Source organism: Microtus oregoni, unplaced genomic scaffold (genome assembly GCF_018167655.1).
Source record: "Microtus oregoni isolate MIOR12 unplaced genomic scaffold, Mior012 000000F_ref0000247, whole genome shotgun sequence".
Lineage (NCBI taxonomy): Eukaryota > Metazoa > Chordata > Mammalia > Rodentia > Cricetidae > Microtus > Microtus oregoni.
In genome coordinates this window covers 5,791,408-5,810,643 of record NW_024543059.1, presented here as the reverse complement: position 1 = coordinate 5,810,643, position 19,236 = coordinate 5,791,408, and the positions used below count along the sequence as shown (strand labels likewise).

Sequence of the window (19,236 nt, the reverse complement as noted above, 5' to 3'; positions counted from 1 at the left end):
TTAGTCTACAAGATGGCTCAGTGACTCTTACCACTAAGCCTGAACAGAGTTCAACCCCAAGAACACATAGAGTTCAGGGAGAGAGCTGCCTACTGGACATTGACCTCTGACCTCCATACACACACCTGTGACATACACACCACCTTTTCCATGCACAAAGAGCAAATAATCATATAAATAAAATAATTTCTAAAAAATACTTTCCATGCCAGTTTTCAACCACCGCACTGTACCAGGCAAGGTCAGTGGCTATTAAAAATATCACCAGTATCTGACACATTCGGTAGTGTGGTGACTATACAGGAAAAACACTGTACAGTTTAAGAACAAATCTTCCTCAGCTTATATTTCAATGTTTTTTATTTAAAAGGAGTGATTTTTGTATGGGGTGCATCCTTTACAGACAAGGATAAAAACTAAGCTAGGACCCACAAATCATCACTATCTTCATGCCTGCCTTCCGCTTATCCTCATCCTCTGCATCCTCATCCTCCTCTTCCTTCTTTTTCTTGCTGTTTTCAGCCTTGTCCAACCCCCTTTCCACTGCATTGGGTTTTCCTTTAGCTCTGTAGGCAGCAATGTCCTTTTGGTATTTTCCCTTCAGCTTGGCGGTTTTCTTTTCACCGGGCTGTCTGTCATCTGCAGGAATATTGTTCCACATCACTCCCGGTTTCTTTGCAGCATCACCAATGGATAAGTCGGGGTGTCCTCCTTTGATTCCTAAGGGGCAATACATAGAACAGGACAAGAGGAAGGCTGAAGAAAGCCTCTTGGGCACATTTGGGGGTCTTTGAACTTCTTTTTGGTCTCCCCTCTCAGGGGATGTAGAGTTTTCACTTCTCTTCTTTAACAGCGAGATTTGTCAACCTTTTCTATGTCTTCAAATTCCCTCTTTTCTTTGGCAGACAGAATTTCACCTCCCTGAGTACTTCTAAGAAGCCCTAGGAGCTGACAGAAGCATCCTCTTGATTCTTCTTGCGTTCCTCCCAGCAAGGCTACCCGAAGAATGCACGCAAGGACAATTTGCTTCTCAGTGTCTTAGGTTCTTTCTTTGCCCGTGTTTAGTTAACTTTCCTCCATGAGGCACAGACTCTCCCGCTGTCTGTCTGCCTATTGCTTGCCCTGGCACTGTCTTTAAGCAGCTCATTGTACTATAATGGTTGTGAGAGCAGGAGACAGACACAGCCTCAAATAGAATAATTTTTAAAAATTCTGATGTTTATTATGTGTATGTTTTTTTGACCGTATGAGTTTATATGCACCATATGTATACAAGTGCTCACCAGGGCCTGAGTGCATTGCCCTGGGACTAGAGTTACAGGTAGTTTCACATAACTGAAGTTGTTCCTGGGAACCAAAGCTGTAAGAGCATTAATTAAGTGCGCTTAACCTCTAGCAATCTCTTCATTCCATAATATTTTTCCCCCAAAACCCAGATTCTTTGTGTAAAACAAATGCTTCCTAGATAAATGGCTGATTTCAGGGCAAAGGAAGAGAAAGTACTCAGTAGGCCTGGGAAATGTTCTTTCTGAGTTAAATAAAGTGCTTAAATAAACAGCTACAAAGAAAAAAAGCAATAGAAAGAAATTAGCAGTGTGCAGAGGTAGCCTATTACTTGGTAGGAAATGCAAACCATCTATTTGGTAAGGGATTAACATCTTAAATCGAAAAAAACCCTTAAAATGCCAAGAGTAAGAAATAAGGGAAACTAATTAAAGCGAGCAAGACACCTAAATATACATTTCTAAAAGTAACACACACACTATTAGCATATACACACACTCTATATAAATATTCTTTTCAATCATTTAGAGACATTCAATCTAGAATCATAATGAGATAATATATTCCTGTCAGAATAGATATTATCAAAAATATAAAGTATAAACATAGAGAGAAAAGATAAACCTTGTGCACTTCGAGTGGGGTTGTAAATTAGCATAGTAATTATGAGAAACTAGATATCCATGAAAAAATAAAATTTCAACTGCCATATAATCCAGAAATCCCACCTCTAGGCTCCATTGAACTTGATGAAGTTACTTACCAAAGGGACTTCATTACATTTCTCAGTGTTACACTGTTCCCAGTAGCTAATTCACGGAAATGACCTGTGAGTCTATCAGAAAATGGGTGGAGAAAGAAAGTAGTATCTATGGTAATGGAACATGGTGTCTCTCCTACATGTAGCTTGAGAAACTGTTCTGAATTTTCCAAAATTATTCCAAGCCAGAGCTGTATTTGAGGATACTCAACAGCAAGTTGGTATGCATAATCTATGTTGTCTATAATGGTAATGTTTCTAGAATTGCAACTTATTATTACATTGTCTCATATCAGTACATTATTAAGGGGAAGAAGAGTAGAATGGTAATTTAGAACAGTAGGGTCATCTTACTACTCCCCTGATTTATGCTTTGAGGTGTAGGATGTATATTACACCAATACAGGGGATAGATGTAGGGATTTCTCTTCTTGACAGTTAATAAATTTTTATATGTTTTATCTCAAATACTGAAACTCTGAAAGGGTTCATTCTTGAGGTAATAAAGAAATAGCACAAAAAAGTGAACCTTCACGTTTTCATGAGTGTATTCAAAGATCAGGAATGTGTATAGCTCTGGTGTGTGCAATCAAAGGGTAAGAAGGCACAGCTGTTTAGTGAAAGAAAGACTCATTGGACACCAGAAAGATAAATGAAGAACAGTTGGCTTTCCATCAGAACCACACCTCCCATAATGCCCTTGTCTCTACTTTTCTGTGACATGAATATTCTTCTGGGTAAAGGGGGAAGACATATTTATAGATCATAGAGACAGCTGTTGTTCTTCGAGAGGATAATTTGTCCCAGCTTCAGAGATTGTTCTCATTGGTCATCATGGGAGTGAGGCCAGATGTTTCATGTTATCAAATTCAATGTCAAACCAATTATGGGTGTAGTGATGCCTCATAACATCTTGGATGAAGAAATTGTAAATTAGACTACTTCGTCTTTGGAAATTTAAATTTCGACATTTTATCCTGTGATGATTTATGTCTGCTCTCAGTAGAAATGATCTTGATTGACAGGCAGGCAAGACCAATCTGTGCCCAACTGGCCACATGTGGTTACACTTATCCTAAAATGATTATGAATGAGGACCATCAGACATCTTAGACTTAAAGTGTTATGAGATTTTTTCTGGGTGTGTTTTGTAACTCCAGTGTGTGGTTCTTAAGCATAAACTATGTGCTTGGCCACATCATATCACAATGTTAAAACCTAGGATACACTTGATTTTAGAAGTAGATGTATGGTGCCCAAGGAGCCTAAATTATGGAAATAATGTTTGAAAATTGTATAGTCTTATGTCTGGTATAGTATAACTATGTCTTATCTACATAATCACGTCTATCATGAGTAGGACTCACTTGTACTCTAGTTGACTATTTCCAGAATCTATCACCTAGATATAATGGGTTGAAGATAATGTTGAAAATTTAAAGACTTCCAAATCTTGTCATGTGTTCTTCTTTATTATAGTATTGATGTTTTTAGAATGAATTAAGAAATGTATTCCACTCTGTGGACACATCTGAGGAAGCATCCTTGGAATCTCTTCCTCCCATTGTAATGATAATTAAGAGTGTTCTGATGAGTCTAAACTTCTATATCTTCTCTCTGAAGGTCAATCTCTGAAACAATGATCAAAGTCTGCAGGCCATTGTGGTCACCAGAGGGGCATTTGCAGTGGTAATAGGCATGCAGGGGCTTTGGGTTTCTCGCTGAAGCCACAATGAAAGATACCAATGCATTCTGGATGCCAGGTACAAACACTGTCCAGGAAATTTGCAAAATCAAAGAGCTGTGTCCAGAGCAAATTCTGAAAGGCCAGATTCTCACTGCAGTGAGAAACACACCTTGGGTGATAGTGTTCAAGAAGACAGTGAAGAACTTCACTGAGGAGATAATTTTGGGAATCACATGAAATTTAAAGAGATGGAATCATGATAGTACAAGCAGTGGAGAAGAAACTGGTTTTGTGATCCATTACTGATTCATTGATAAGATTGTTATGGAGAAATGCTATCGAGTGACCATCACTGTGAATTGAGTTGCCAGACATTTCTTCCTGACAAAGACACTGAAGAGCATCTGAAAACTCTAGTAGTGGTTTTAAAAGTGGTTTTAGTGGCAATGATAATTGTTAAAAATTATTCATTTTATTTTTGAGATTATTATATACTTCCATTATTCTCCCCTTTTCCTTTTTTTCCTCCAGACTCTCCCATATAATATTTTTTGCTGTTTTCAAATGTGTGGCCCCTTTATCCATTAATGGTTTACATACATATGTGCATATGCATATGTTTATGCATATATATTAATAAATATAAGAATACTCCTTGCTCAGTCTGTATAATGTTACCTATATGTATCTATATGTTCCTAAATATGGGAATCCATCTGTTTAAGTGTGTGTAATTTTATCTGTATGTATCTATAAGCTCCTAAATATATGATCTCATTTGTTAGACTTCTCTGTCACTCTTTGTTGCCTGTCACAGATTGAAGGCAAATCCATTATGCTGACCAGACTGTGTACCTTAACCACAGGACACAGAAAATTCTAGCTTGATAGGACCTCTGAGGACCAGCTTCCATAGTACCAGAATGGGTTATGCATGTTTCCAGGGTTTCCAATAGTCCTATCCAGGTTTGGTGCCTATGCACCACATCAATGGCCAGCATGGCAATATAGGCCTAAAGGTGCTATAGAGGCACTCTTATTTCATTTAACTATGGATGCTATAGTCACTGTGCCTCATCTTTAAGTGTGGAGGCATGTAGTAGAGATGTCTCATTTAGAGCTGAATTTTCCACATCATTTCTTCTCTGCACTTTGTCCAGTTATGAGTTTCTGTGTTAACCATCATTTACTACGGAAAGAGATTTCTTTAAAGAGGTCAGAGAGTTGCACTGTTCTATGGGTAAAAATATACTGATTTGGCTAATGTTTTGTAATAGTACGTGCATTCAATAAAATAATAATAGTAGATTCAGGCTTGGGATCTACGAGTTCCCCCACCAGGCTTTTGGCCATGTTTACAAGAGCAGGTATATGTTTTCTTCTATGAATCAGGCTCTGAATTCAGTAGGACAGTTGTTACTACCCCAATAATATTCATGTTGTTATGCTACCAAGGTCCATATTTTGCTACACTGGTCATTACTGAAGTTCTAAGGGTTCATGTTGATGATGTTTTGTGCTGAGGGATGTAACCCATGCCAAGAAGTGTCTTGTCTCATGTGTCACTCATGGGTGGATCTTAATGTCAAATCTCTTTATTTTCATCTTTAATTTGGAGTACCTATAGATACCAGAAAACTTGAAAGGATCCACTGGTGAGGAGGAAGAAGATAAAGTGTAACAGAATGGAATAGTAGAATACAGGCGATATAAAGGAGAAAGGGGGATTAATGACCAGGGAGGTTTAAATGGCAGAAGGTGAGATTAGAGGAGAGATAATTGACACCAAGGCTCTTTTAAAAAGCCATATATAACCCCTTTATTTCATAAGTTTGACACACACACACACACATACACACACATACAATTTTTTCATGTCCCAATGTTTGTTGAATATCAAACATGACTAAAATGAATTATAGTCTCTCAAGATACTACTGAATCCTAGTTGTTTCTATTTGTCAATTTCTCTTTCTTTTCTTTTTAGAAAGTTTAACTTTTCTGGGTTAAGTGAGTAAGTGGATAATTTGTTGTTGTATATTTATTATTATCATTTTTTCACTTTTTAACCTGACCTCTTGTGATTTACTCATGAGTGAATGTGTAATCTTAAGACAAATTCTAGAGTAAAGAATGTACCTTCAAACATAGCAAGATTTTAAAGTAAAGGTTTTACTCTTTGAAAAATGATTCCTGAAAGCTGGATAACCCATTGGAAGTTTCTTCCTGCTCTAGGGTGGTCCCTGACTTTCACTTCCCAGTGCCCCTGTCGGGATGTTGAGGTGTGTTTTGTTTCCCAATTAGCTAACTAAATGAGTTAGCAAAACCAGTGATTTCAGCCCTTTTCTGAGTCTTTTATTTCCCGAATCTCTGTTAAATTCTACACGGTCCATTGTTTGTTTCAACAAAAATGAAAATGTGTTTTTTTCCTATTAAATTAATCAGCGATAATTGACAAAATAATGGACTTTCGTAATGTTATTCTGTCCGTAGTAAATGTTTCCCAGTGGCAAAGTGGTTTGGTTTGGTGTCTAGACTCATGTATTAAGATGCATTCACATTTCCTGGGTACAGTGGGAGTTCAGGGGTTATTGACAGAGAGAAATAGGAGGGTCAGGAAGAACCTCAGACAGAGGCTAAAACAGATTCCCACTTATGTGAGAAGTAGTTTATTAAGACAAAATGCTTCCCAATTCTTTCCTGTTGTTACCTAATTTTTGATTTTCTATTAAATTTATAAATTGATTAATAATTTAACATTGTAAAACTGGTCATCAAGGTTCCCAACTTCCGAATAAATGCTGCTGTCTCACATCTAATTTTTAATTTCATCTCCCTGAGTCTTCTGCTGCTGCTTCTGTCTCCATGTTTATGGTTGCTGACCGATTGTGGACCCCTATCTCCTCTCCTTGATTGCCACAATGGTTTTCCAGTTCATCTTTATACTTATGCATTTTGTAATCGTTACCTGAGAACTAAGGACCAAATTTCTCCGTATAAGCTTTACTAATTGCCCAATTTGACCAAACAGCTTGGCATTGCTGTTGCTTATTTCCTGCTGCGCTGACCTGTTCAGCTGTCAGACTGCTATTTCCTCTTTAAGGGAGTGAATTCTGCTCTCACCTTTAACTTCAATGACAGGGACAGTAGTGAAGGATCGCTGTCTTCCTGGACATGGTACAAGACAACTATATACCTGCACTTTCAATTTTTCTTATTTTACTTGAGTTTTCTGGTTTCCATATTGTGTGATTTGACAGTGGCAGTCTTCACTCCATTTACCTACAAAAATCTTACTTCTGAACCGCATGTGGCATAGGTACTTAGATGTACAGATTTGTTCAGTGAACATGCATAGGGTTTCAGAAAAATGGAAAGCTACATTCACTACTGAAAGAGAAAAGAAGTGGGTTTATTATTACAAAGTAGCTATTTTTAATTCTTCAAAGAATAAACCAATTTATCAGTTTTTCTCCTCACTTTATTAATAATGCCTTACTATATCAAATCAATGTCCCTTAATCCTAATCTCTAAACTCATATATTCAATCATAAATATTCTTTGTTATAGACCATGCTGACTTTCAAAAAATTAATTATACTCATGGGAATATATATATGTAAATATATTCATTTATATATGTATATATTTAGTCATCTTGTAATTTATTTAGAGAACTAGAAATCTGCCTAATAAAGGCCTATTATTTTATGTTTTGAAAGAAAGACTTTTGAAAGATGAAATATTTTCATCAGATGACTATTATTTATTGAATTAACCTATTAGTATTCTAAAATTGTACAACTGAACATCTTAATCCAAGGTTTAATGATTACATGTTCTATTTTAAATTCACGGGAAATTGGCTGGCATTTAGAATAGTTTTGAAAATAGTTTACGGAGATTGGTCCCGACTGCAACAAGCATGCCATTTTAACCATATTTATTACAAGAACTAGTACCCTTCTGAGAAGATGGTGTTGAATCACATTTACTAATTTAATAAAAATACCCATTTCCAGTAAAATATCCTGATTTATAAATATAAAATGATGTAATTCATCTTCTTATGTGTTATTTCGTAGACATCTCTGAGGAATATAAAATTTTGTTTCAATTTATTTTGTCTTCATCATTAGTTTTCAAATTTTTCTTTTAAGCCCTTTTCTAGCTGAAAACCACTGCCAAGAACCACGAAGAAATTTTATACATACATTGTAGCAAAAATCAGGGGATAACCTTAAGATTTGCAACTTGCCATGTTTCTTAATTAGACATGATGGATTATCACAAACAACTGTAAGTGTGGAAATATACTAGGTCCAATCATTATGCTTATTTGGCTTTGAAGGTGTGCTTTCAGATTAATATTGATAGGGAGACCAACCAAGCAGAGTCAGCTTCTTTATTGAGGTTTTCAAGAATTATTGCTACTATTTGAAGAAAATCATTATTTAGTCCTTCTTGTCTAAAAGCATCCATGAGAAGAAGGGGATTATGCATTTCTTAATGTTCTTTCTCTAATGAACTCTTTGATATCAATTTTCTGGAGCAGCCCCTAATGTTACTCCTTCCAAGGATAATTCCCTATTAACTTAGCTATACTCTAGATGTAGTTATCGTAAAGTGCAGAGATGTTTTAAGGTTTGTTTGTAGTGCTTACCAAAGTATGTTTATTATAAACCTACACTATAGAAGCATTTCTACAGATGAAGAAATGTGGAGGTTATTTCAATTAGTGGTCATCCTACAGCATATCTTTTTTTAATGTCTTTCATTACTTAAAATTTCCACTTATAATGGATTTTTTGAGACAAAGTTTCTCTGTAGCTTTGGTGCCTGTCCTGGAATAAGCCCTTGTAGGCCGGGCTGGTCTTGAACTCACAGAGATCTGCCTGCCTCAGTCTCCAGAGTGCTGGAATTAAAGGCATGCACCACCACTGCCTGGATTTCTAATAGATATGTGGTTGTATCTTTTCATCCCATTCTCACAATCCCAGTCTTTAAAATTGGTATACCTTATATTACTCACTTTAAAACCAGTTGTAATTGAACTTACACATGGTGTATTTGAGATGTGTTTTACCTACTATAATTTTTCTGGACTATTTGTTGAAGTGGGACCTTCTTGAGTTGACTAATTCTCTTGAGTGTGAACAGTTGAATTGAAAGGAGACCTTAGAGAGCTCTTTCATTCATTCCATCGTGTGAGGACACAGGAAGAGAAGGCTGCTTATAGACCAGGATGAATATCTTCTTTAGATGTGAGATCTGCTGCTTAGGAATCTGCCTCCAGCCTCCAAGACTGTTAGAAACACATGCATCTTAAAGTTCTCTTTGTTTTGGTATTATAACATCCCCCAAATATAATCAATATAAAACATTCCAACATAATCAATCACTTTCTCACATGGTGATCTGAGCATTGTATGTGTTACAGGTCTTCACACTGTAATAGACTGTGATTAGAACCTATGCTTTACGGGCTGGAGAGATGGTTCAGTGGTTAAGAGCACTGCCTGCTCTTCCAGAGGTCCTGAGTTCAATTCTCAGCAACCACATGGTGGCTCCAAACCATCTGTAAAGAGATCTGGCGCCCTCCTCTGGTGTGTGGAGGCAGAAAGTTGTATACATAATAAATAAACTTAAAAAAAAAAGAATCTATGCTTTACATGTTTATAGGGTGTCTGGGATAGAGAGAACCTTCTATGAGATTTGTATTGATTCTTTAGACCTATAACTTTGGGTCTTGGCCTTAGTTTCTATTTCCTTCCATAAGTGGAACAGACTTCTTTCTACCTCTTCGCTACCATCACCTCTTCTGGTTGAAAATTTCTTCTTTCTTTGAATTTCCTTCTGTTTTTACTTTATTTTACACATATATGACATAAGGGGGTGACAGGGCCTAGGTATGAGTTGGTTTCTTTCCCTGAGGCAGAGAAAGCATCAGAATTATATCTCTGTAATGTCCTTCTGACTGAAGACCATGCCTTTGTTATGGACAAAGTTCTGAGTGTTTTTCACAGTAGTGCTTCTTTTTCCCTTTCGGTTTGGGACTCTTGGGTAAGACGAATTCAGGAACTGTATCTCTCTCTCTCTTTCAGGTAATCTTTCTAGCTATAACATAATGGTTTGCCTAAAAAATTCAGTACTAAGATCAGGACTGTATTTTTATTATTGAAACAATGACATTATCTCTTAGCAATAATGTAGTGACATAACCTGGACATTGCTAATTAGAATTAATTTGGCACATGCTAGCTATGAATGAGTTTTTATTCTCATAAAAGCTCAGAAAGCATATTTGACTGGCCCAGAGATACATTTCAAAAGATCTTTGGTATCCTAACAGCCAACTTAGATAATGCTAAAGGACCTTGGCTAACTAAATGAGATTTGTTACTATTAAAGTTCTTAGAAAAATCATTGTATTGAGCGTCTACCTTAACCTTGCAGAGATTTTATTTAAATGATTCCAAGAGAATAGAACTCCTTGAAATATATTTTGTTTACAAATGCAGATATGAGATGAGAAGGAGATGATATAATTCATGGATCTCAAAGACAAGTTTTGAAATAACTCATCAAATTCATTTCAAATAATTCCTTTTGTATCTATCCAATCGATAATTCTAGTTGTAGTACACTATCGAATTTGGTTTTCTAATTGAGTAAAACTATATGTAAGTACATACATAATTTACAGTTTGTTTTTGTGTGGAATTTGGCTTTCCTTTCTTACTCTTTTTAAGACTTTTAGTTCCCTAACTTATAAAATGGTTTTCCAGAAGTTGTACAGGAGTTCGGAACCATAATCTTGATTGGATGCAAGTCTCTGCTTTCCTGTAGTTATACAGCCCTTCCATGAATCCTGGAAACATGACTTGCTGAGCTCTGCTGACTAAACTGGAGGGATGTTATCTGCACTGAGGGTAGTAAAACTGCTATTAGGCCTCCCAGATAGAAAGGAAATATGTGGTGTGTGAGCTGGTAAGAGTCTCAGATACTGTGCTATCTCAATGCTGCATTTTATAAGGAAACAAATTCATAGAGTCTTAGTAACTAGATGAACAAACAGATGTGAGCTACAGAGGCAGCTAAATTCTCAAAATAAATCACTGGATGCTTAACGCACGCCATGTTTTGCATTAGGCACAAAGGGTTCTGAGCTGAATAATAAATTCACTTTTTCTCTTGACACTCAAGTCAGGGAGTGAATCATGGCAGTCCACGGGGTTCTCTAAGAGCGTGGATCTTTCTGAACATAAACTCAGCTCCTGCTCCTGCACACGTACTCTTTCAGCCATCTCTGGAGCTACCGCCAGTCTATGGACAAGTCTTGGCATGTCAAAAGAAAAGCAAGGAGTCTAGAGCCAGAAGACATGACTGTTAGGCTCACTCCAATCATTCTTATGTAGAGAGTGAATGAAGGAAGTTCTGAGTCAGTGAAGTTCTGAGTGAAGATGCATTGTTTGACATGACCTCGTCATGTCAAGGACCAAGGTCTCAGACCCATGAGAAGTTACTAAGGCCTTTCCCTTTGGTCAGTCAAAGCCTTCTTATGGTTCAAATGCAAATGTCAATAGTGTGAGCAAGTTTGAATATTTATGAACAATTGGCCAGTCTGTGAAGAAACTAACAATTGTGGCTTCCTTCTCTGGGATATTTGCAGTTGGAGAATGCCTACCTACAGGGACTTTCTATGAAGACTAGTTAAGTCCTCCCCTGTGGTGCTCCTAATAAACACTTTGGTTCCAGGTTGTTGGGTAGTTGGTCTCACCCCATTAGATGCAGAGAAACCACCCGACTCTAAGTTTTGTACATGTGTCTGTGTTTCAGTTCTTTTTTCAATTCACTCATCAAACCCAGCTCTGATTTCTGGGACTGAGTCATAGTGGGCAGGGGAGATTTGATGTATTTCATTTGAAATTATTTTCATCTGGGTTATTGTGTACCCCAGTCTTCAGTTAAAACTTTAGTAGGAGAAGATTTCATTCTTTATGCAGTGTGTTGGTTCTGAAGAGAATATTGATCTAAGAATAAGTTGTGTCTGTAGAGGAAAAAACAAAGTGTTTATGTAGTATGCTTAGGTATATATATTAATTCTTTTATTTTTGGAGTTTATAATATAATTGCACCAGTTCCTCTTCTCTTTCCTCGCAGCAAACCCTCCCATATTTTCTTCCTTACTGTCTTTTAATTTCATGGCTTATTTTTATTAATCTTTGTTACCTATATACATGTATATGCTTATATATATACATGTATATTGTATTAATACATAAATATAAACATATATAATAGAGAGATGTATATTCCTTTCTCAGTCTTTATAGTTTTACTTGAATATATGATCTAAGGGATGACTATTTAATATTGGATAACCAGCTGATGTGCTTTTCCCTGGAGAAGACTTCTTTTCCCATTCTCAGTGTTTCTATCTCCTTTTGCTATGATAAAATATTCAATACTTGGAAGTTTATAAAGAAAATACTTTTTACCTCCAAACTGTGGAGTACAAGAAGTTCAAAGATCACCAGCAACTATCAGGAAGCCTTCTTGCTAACTAATAACACAGTAGAGGAAATCACACAGTAAGACTGAAAAACCAAGCATTCAAATTCTGCTCTTTCTTCCACTTCTTGTAAAACTGCAGGTGCTCTCTTCTTGATGGTCTTTTAGAACCATAAGCACAGTTCAGAAGGCTCACTTCCAATCAACAAAAAATTGGGGGATTATCTTTCTAATTTCTGACATTTTGTGAACATGTTCAAATCATAGCATCTAGTATGCATATCCCATTTCTGTGATGATATAAGAATTTCCTGAGAATTCTTCACCATAGCAAGGCAAGTGAACTTGAAGATCACTGTGGCTGAGCTAGGGGAGCCCATCTCTGCATATCCTAGCCCGCTCCTTTCCACTGGGCAGACACAGTTTCAAGGGCATGAAGTTTGAGTCTTCGGTTTTACTTGTCTGTAATGCTCTATCACTCTGTTTCTAACGATCTTATATTCATCATGGTTTCATCAGGAAGCAATTCTAGTTGCTTAAAGGAGGAAGATGTCTAATAAAAGAAAATACAGCCTTACTTAACCAATCGAGGATGGATAAAGGTCAAAGAGCATAAAGGCTATTCTCAGGAAATCTATAAATTCAGGAACCAGAGGTCTCAGCTGCAGCACCAAGTGAGTCTCAGTAATATGCTTTTAAACAAACAGGAAAGACTTTGTTTCTCTCTGTCAGTGCCAAGATAACAGCAGATAGGTCCCACAGGAGAAGGGCTTCTTTTGCATTTGACCTTCTAAGCCATCCAAAGCCACTGATTACTGGTGAGCTTGAATTGGACTCAAACGATCAAGAAAGTACAGAGCATGCAGTTCAGTTTATGTTCCTCTCCCTGCAGATGAGAGCTTAGAAATATTAAAGATAGTACTGCCCACCAAAAATTGCCAGCATGATTCTGTTGTAAGAGCAATCATACTTCCCTTTTACTGCTCCAATTTATTTGCCTTTTAAAATGATTTAAGAGTAGCATATACCTGGAGAAATTCTCACAGACAGAGAAAAAAAAGGCTAAAATAGCAATTTTTCAGAACTTGTATAAAAGCTTTGTCTTTCTCTGAGATTTGTTGATTCCTAAGTGAGGGGTCTGGCTGCAAGACCTCTTAGGTATGGTTAGTGCTATTATTGTTTTTGTTATTGTTGCTGTTGTAAAACAATATTTGGGAAAACTATGTTTCTAACCTTCACTGTAGTGTCTGGCTTTGGTCAGAATTTCATATATGAAAATGAATAGTAAAGGTTTACCTGGGTAACCACCTAGTTTACAGATATTAAATTATTAAAGGAACCTCTAGGCATATAAATGACACTATAGTGCGGTAGAACTTCTTCCATCATTTTTATGTTTCATTGCTATTAGAGTCTGTACAGTAGCTACATTTCAAATTAATTAGTAATTAGAAAAGACTAAGATAGATATAGCTATCTCTAATTTGGCATAATTGTGTTTCAATCAAATTTAATTGAGCACTCAAAGTTTACTAGTCTAATTACTTTAACTGTTTTTGAATATCTTCTACATTGAATGCTTTCACTTTAACAAATCAATGTAGTTAGGCACACCCAGACATATCTTTTATATTCTGGTTTTCATAGATTTTAAATTTCAAGAAACCCACTCCAATATGTTTGAAAGTTAAGCTTTGTATGCATTATTTAGTTTCGAAGGGGGGAAAAACTGACTATATTTTAGATTAGCTGACTATGTTAATTGATAACTTAATTACTATTAATGCATGCATATACACACATAGAGAGAGACAAACAGGCACACATTTATATAAATACACAAACATACACATAAACACAGAGATACATAACAAACATACACACATACACATGTTTCTAAATCCAATGCTATAAAGTCTTCTTCAACAGCAATTTCAGTCTCCCTGATTAGGCAGATATGTAAGTGGGTTATGTCTAATATTAACTGCTTTTCATTCTGGTTATCTGTATAAATAGCAAAATTATGAAGAAAGTTAAAATAAAAATTAATGGGTAGAGTGTTAAAGAAACCCAAAATGCATGTGTTTCTTTATCTTATTTTACTATTTAAAAAAAATTGTATGATTGCTTTGCCTGCATCTATATCTGTGCACCATTTGTATGTAACCTTTGAAGGCCAGAAAGGGTGTTAGAAGCCCTGGAACTGGAGGTACAGAGAGTTGTGAGCACTGGCAAAGAACTCAGAACCTGGGTCCTCTGGAAGAGCAAGATATCCCTTCATCTTTGACAGATAGATATCTGAGTGTGGAATCATGTGGCATTTGAAGGTCAGAAAATGTTCTTCCTGGCATCTGACTTTCTAGGCTACTCACTAAGAAAAAGCTACCCAGAAGCCAGAGTTTAAAGTGTTCTCTCCTCTATCCACTTTGGTGTGTGTGTGTGGGGGGGGTCTCTTTCCCTGTAGTCCATTATAGGAAATAAAATAAAGAAACCCTGGGCTTCAGACAACACCAGGAATTGTATTAGTGATTCTCTTCAATGTTGTAACAAACTTCCTATCCACAACAGAAACCTAAGGAAAAAAGGCATGAAGGGAGGGAAAGTTTTACAGTACATAGGAGAGTTTGGATGCATGAAACAGAAGGAAGAATTGATGCTATTGCTGATCATAGCGGACAGTGAGGACTACTGAGAACTCAAGAACAATGTCAATGGGTATTTGATCCTACTGTACGTACTGGTTTTGTGGGAGCCTAGGCAGTTTGGATGCTCACCTTACTAGACCTGGATGGAGGTGGGTGGTCCTTGGACTTCCCACGGGGCAGGGAACCCTGATTGCTCTTTGGGCAGACGAGGGAGGGGGACTTGGTCAAGGGAGGGGGGAAGGAAATGGGAGGTGGTGGCGGGGAGGAGGCAGAAATCTTTACTAAATAAATAAATAAATAAAATAAAAAGTGATGCTATCACATTATAATCTCAAAAACTAAAGTTATAAAAATAAAGTAAAGGACAGTCTGATCAAAAATGGCTTATGGAAGAAATAATTACTTTTGCTTACAGTTCAAAAGATAATGTCCTTAAAGAGGGAGGCAACATGCAGCAGGAGGCAGGAACAGGAGGCTGAGAAATCAAATCTTCAACTGCAAGCAGAAGAGAGAGAGTGTGACCTAGAAGTGGGCCAAAACTACAGACCCTCAAATCCTTGGTGACATAATTCCTGTAGCAGGGGTCCATATTGTAAATCTTCCGTAAACTCCCAAACCAGCATCACTAAGCTATTGTTCACAAACGTGTGCTTATGCGGGACATCTTTTTCACTCAAACCATCCCAGAGTTGCTTAGATATTGGGAGTTGTTGTCCACTGCTAACATAAACAGAAGAACTCATAGATGTTGGAGACTAAAGCACATTTAATTCCACATATAAAGTTCCTCCTTAAGAACAATACCTAAACTGGCTTGGGGGTTGAAATAATTATATTTCATTCTTCGGAGAACATTAATTTGCTTTGCCTGGAATTGGGAGTTTAAAGCTATTTATTTCTACATACTAGCATTTATTCTACTTACTAGCAACTGGGTGAAATTCTCTGTAATTTTCCCTTGGTTTTGGACAAATTGTGTCTTGGGTTGTAACAATGGCATATGGAAAGCTAAAGGCAGATCTCAAAACTGGAAGGTCACATTCTTTTATGACCATGTTTCAAAGATGTGAATATTTCCTGTTACTTAAGATTTGTCCAAAATGACATCACCCACTAGCTTGTTGCTTCCCTTTTATCCTACTCAGGTATTATTTTAATATGTATTAGATGTCGATTAGATGTAATAACTGCTAATAATCTTATTTACCAAGTAGATGCGGATGTTAAGGGATTTCTTCCAAAGTATACCTCCTGTAATCAACCCCAGGGGAAGCTAGTGAGACAAGGCCAGAACTTTCTGCACTCACCGTGATAATGAAATAGCTGTGACCCAAAAAGGAAACTGATGCCGAGAGCGTCTGCTTTGGCTCCCACCGAGGCTAGAAACAGCAGATGTTAAGAGTTTCAATGCTTAATGCAAAGTGTTTTTAGAAGTGTCATGAAATTGGAAGAGATAAGAATTTTCAAAGAAGGGCAGTCAGTGGTCCAGGATACTCATACACTTGTTCTAGAGCTCAGGTCCTCTCATAGACGGATTAATCTATGTGAGGTTATGGATCCATCCAAAGTCAAGCAAGGTGTGTAGAAACTCAACAACCCCAGGTTGATGTTTTCACTTTATGCATGGACTTCTAGAGTTAGGATAAATTGCTTATACATATTTAATTCAACAAGTCCCATTTAATTCTGCTTATGTTTTGAGTATTTATGGGAAAGTACAGTACTAAGCATTGAGTTACAATCCAGAGAAGAATCTTGCCATTTTTGCTATTGTAGTAACTCAAGTGGACAGCAAAACAGGAATAAACTAAGCAAAAAAGAGCACAATTCAACATGAGGCAGCAGCATATGGCTATTCCATAACTTTTGATGATAGCGTAACTATTGTTGTAAAATTAAGATGCAGATTAAAATGTCTCATGCATTTCAGCAAGTCTTTCCTCCTGTCTTAGGTAGTGACCAAGACATATGCTATCAGTTTACATTCTCTGGTTTGGACTTGTGACTCAGAGACTAAGGTCACTTGTGTGTGTGTATTTCTTTTCTTTTTTAGAAATAGAAAACAAACTATGTTTTTCAATTTACATACCAATCCCAGTTCCCACTCCCTCTGCTTCCCCGATTCTCTCTACCTATCCTCCCACCACACTCCCCATCCACTCCTCAGAGAGGGTAAGGCACATTGCTTTGAGGAAGGACCAAGGCCCTCTTTGCTATATCTAGGCTGAGTAAGCTATTCATTCAAAGAGAATGGGTTTTAAAAACCCAGTACAAACAGTAGGGATAAATCCTGGTGCCACTGACAGTGACCCCACAGTCTTCCCCAGCCATACAACTGTCACCCCACATTCAGAGGGTCTAGTTTGGTTCCTTCCCTGTCTGACCAGAGTTGGTGAGCTCCCGTTAGCTCAAGTAAGGTGTCCCAGAACTAGATACCCCTCAATTAAAGAATGAATAAAGAAAATGTGGTAATTTACACAATGGAATTCTACTCAGTGTTTAAAAAACAATTGTATCTTGAAATTTTTCTGCAAATGGAAGAGACTAGAAAAAAATCCTGAGGTAACCGAGACCCAAAAGATGAAAGTGGTATGTACTCATTCACAAGTGGATACTAGCTGTAAAGCAAAAGATAACCAGCCTGTAGTCCATGACTCTAGAGAAGCTAAGTAACAAGGTCAAGCCTAAGAAAAACATAGTTGAGCTGGGGGAAGGACAGAGACAGAGAATAAGGAAAGAGATACCATGACTGAAGAAGCCATTATAGGGCTGACAAGAAACCTGACTCTAGAGAAATTTCCCAGAATCTACAAAGATGGTCCCCACTAAGACCCTAAGCAATAGTGGAAAGAGTGCCCAAACTTGCCTTGCCCTGTAGTCAGAATGATGAATACATGTCACCATAAAACCTTCATCCAGCAACTGATGGAAACAGGTCGAGACCCTCAACAGACCACTGGGCTGAGCTCCTAAAGTCCTGTCGAAGAGTTGGAGCACTGAGAATATGAGCAAAGAGGTCAAAACCGTGGTGGGGACTAGGATCCCTTATACAGTGCCTGATTCAGTACTGATTAGAGCCTACATTTTCAGCCTCCCGATCTTAGGCTATTTGGTCTATCTTTGCTTTACAATTATTGAAATGGTGTAAAAAACTGTTAATTGCATTCTTATATCTGCAAGATCAGAGCCAAAAGTCTTCTGCAACTGAAATAGTTTATGTCCTATTTTGTACATATTCTTAAAAACAAGCATTTCAACTTTTTCTGTAAAATTACCCACTAAGAAAAAGTGTATGAAACATTTAGGAAATCATATTCCTAGATCTCTCAGTGCTACAGATTCTGTTGCAACAACGTTGGATTGGTGCCTGGAAGTTTGCATTTTTAACTAAGAGGCACTTGCAAAAGAGGAGCACACAGACAACAGTTTCAGAAGTGTTTTTATTTCATGCTTCATGTACTACAATTTATTAACTTGAATCAATAACTTCCTTTCACCTGAATTTCTTCCTTGATGAATCACCACATATTAAATGTGCTGTTTAATAATGATGTGCATTGAGACTGAGGAAATATGCCTGTTGCATTCATGTTATTCCAAAGTTAGTGACATTTTCACTTATTTTTCAATACTGTCATTTTGGCTTCAGCCCCAGACAGAGAGCTGCAGGACCAGAACTTGGGTTCATTGTGCGGGCTTTTGAGCATGCGGCTGAATCTACTTTTTGTTGTTAAGCAGTGTATATCAAATTATTCCATACTTACATATATCAAATTATTCCATGTCTAACCAGTGATTTATTCTCATTCAAATGTATTTTTTAGAAGTCTTCATTATTGCAGCCTGCTCTTTGGCACAGAATTTAATTTAGTCGCTAGACCTATACATACTCATTTAATTGAAAATTAACTTAGAGGTTTTTAAACACACCATGGAACATAAATCTGCTTGGTTTCATCCTGACCTAAAGGGAAGAGCTTGTCTTGGGAATAGTTTAGCTTTGTAACTATACACAAATAATGCACAAGCCATAGTTGATTTCATTGAATTTTGTTGTTAATACCTATAAGGCTTTAAGGATTTCAATAATTCAAATCCTTCTTCCTTCATACATTTGCCTAATGAATATTCTTTCCTACTTCACAGTGTTAGGCATTTGGTTATTAAAACACACAGAACGGCCTTTTTCTTTGTAGTGTTCATAGCGGAATAAATAAGGTTGAGCATAAATAAGTACGTAAATGCTGTGATAAAAATGTATCATTTCTTAGAGTAATGGCCACCTTGTGCACAGCACTAAGTAGTGGAAAAGGTCCCTTAAAATGAAATAATGAATTAGCAGCTA

At 37.0% G+C, this 19,236-nt stretch overlaps 1 pseudogene; it reads right to left on the bottom strand.

The window, feature by feature from the left end:
- Positions 1-421: 421 nt before the first annotated feature.
- Positions 422-19,236, bottom strand: part of LOC121453308 — a 46,148-nt pseudogene continuing 27,333 nt past the window's right edge.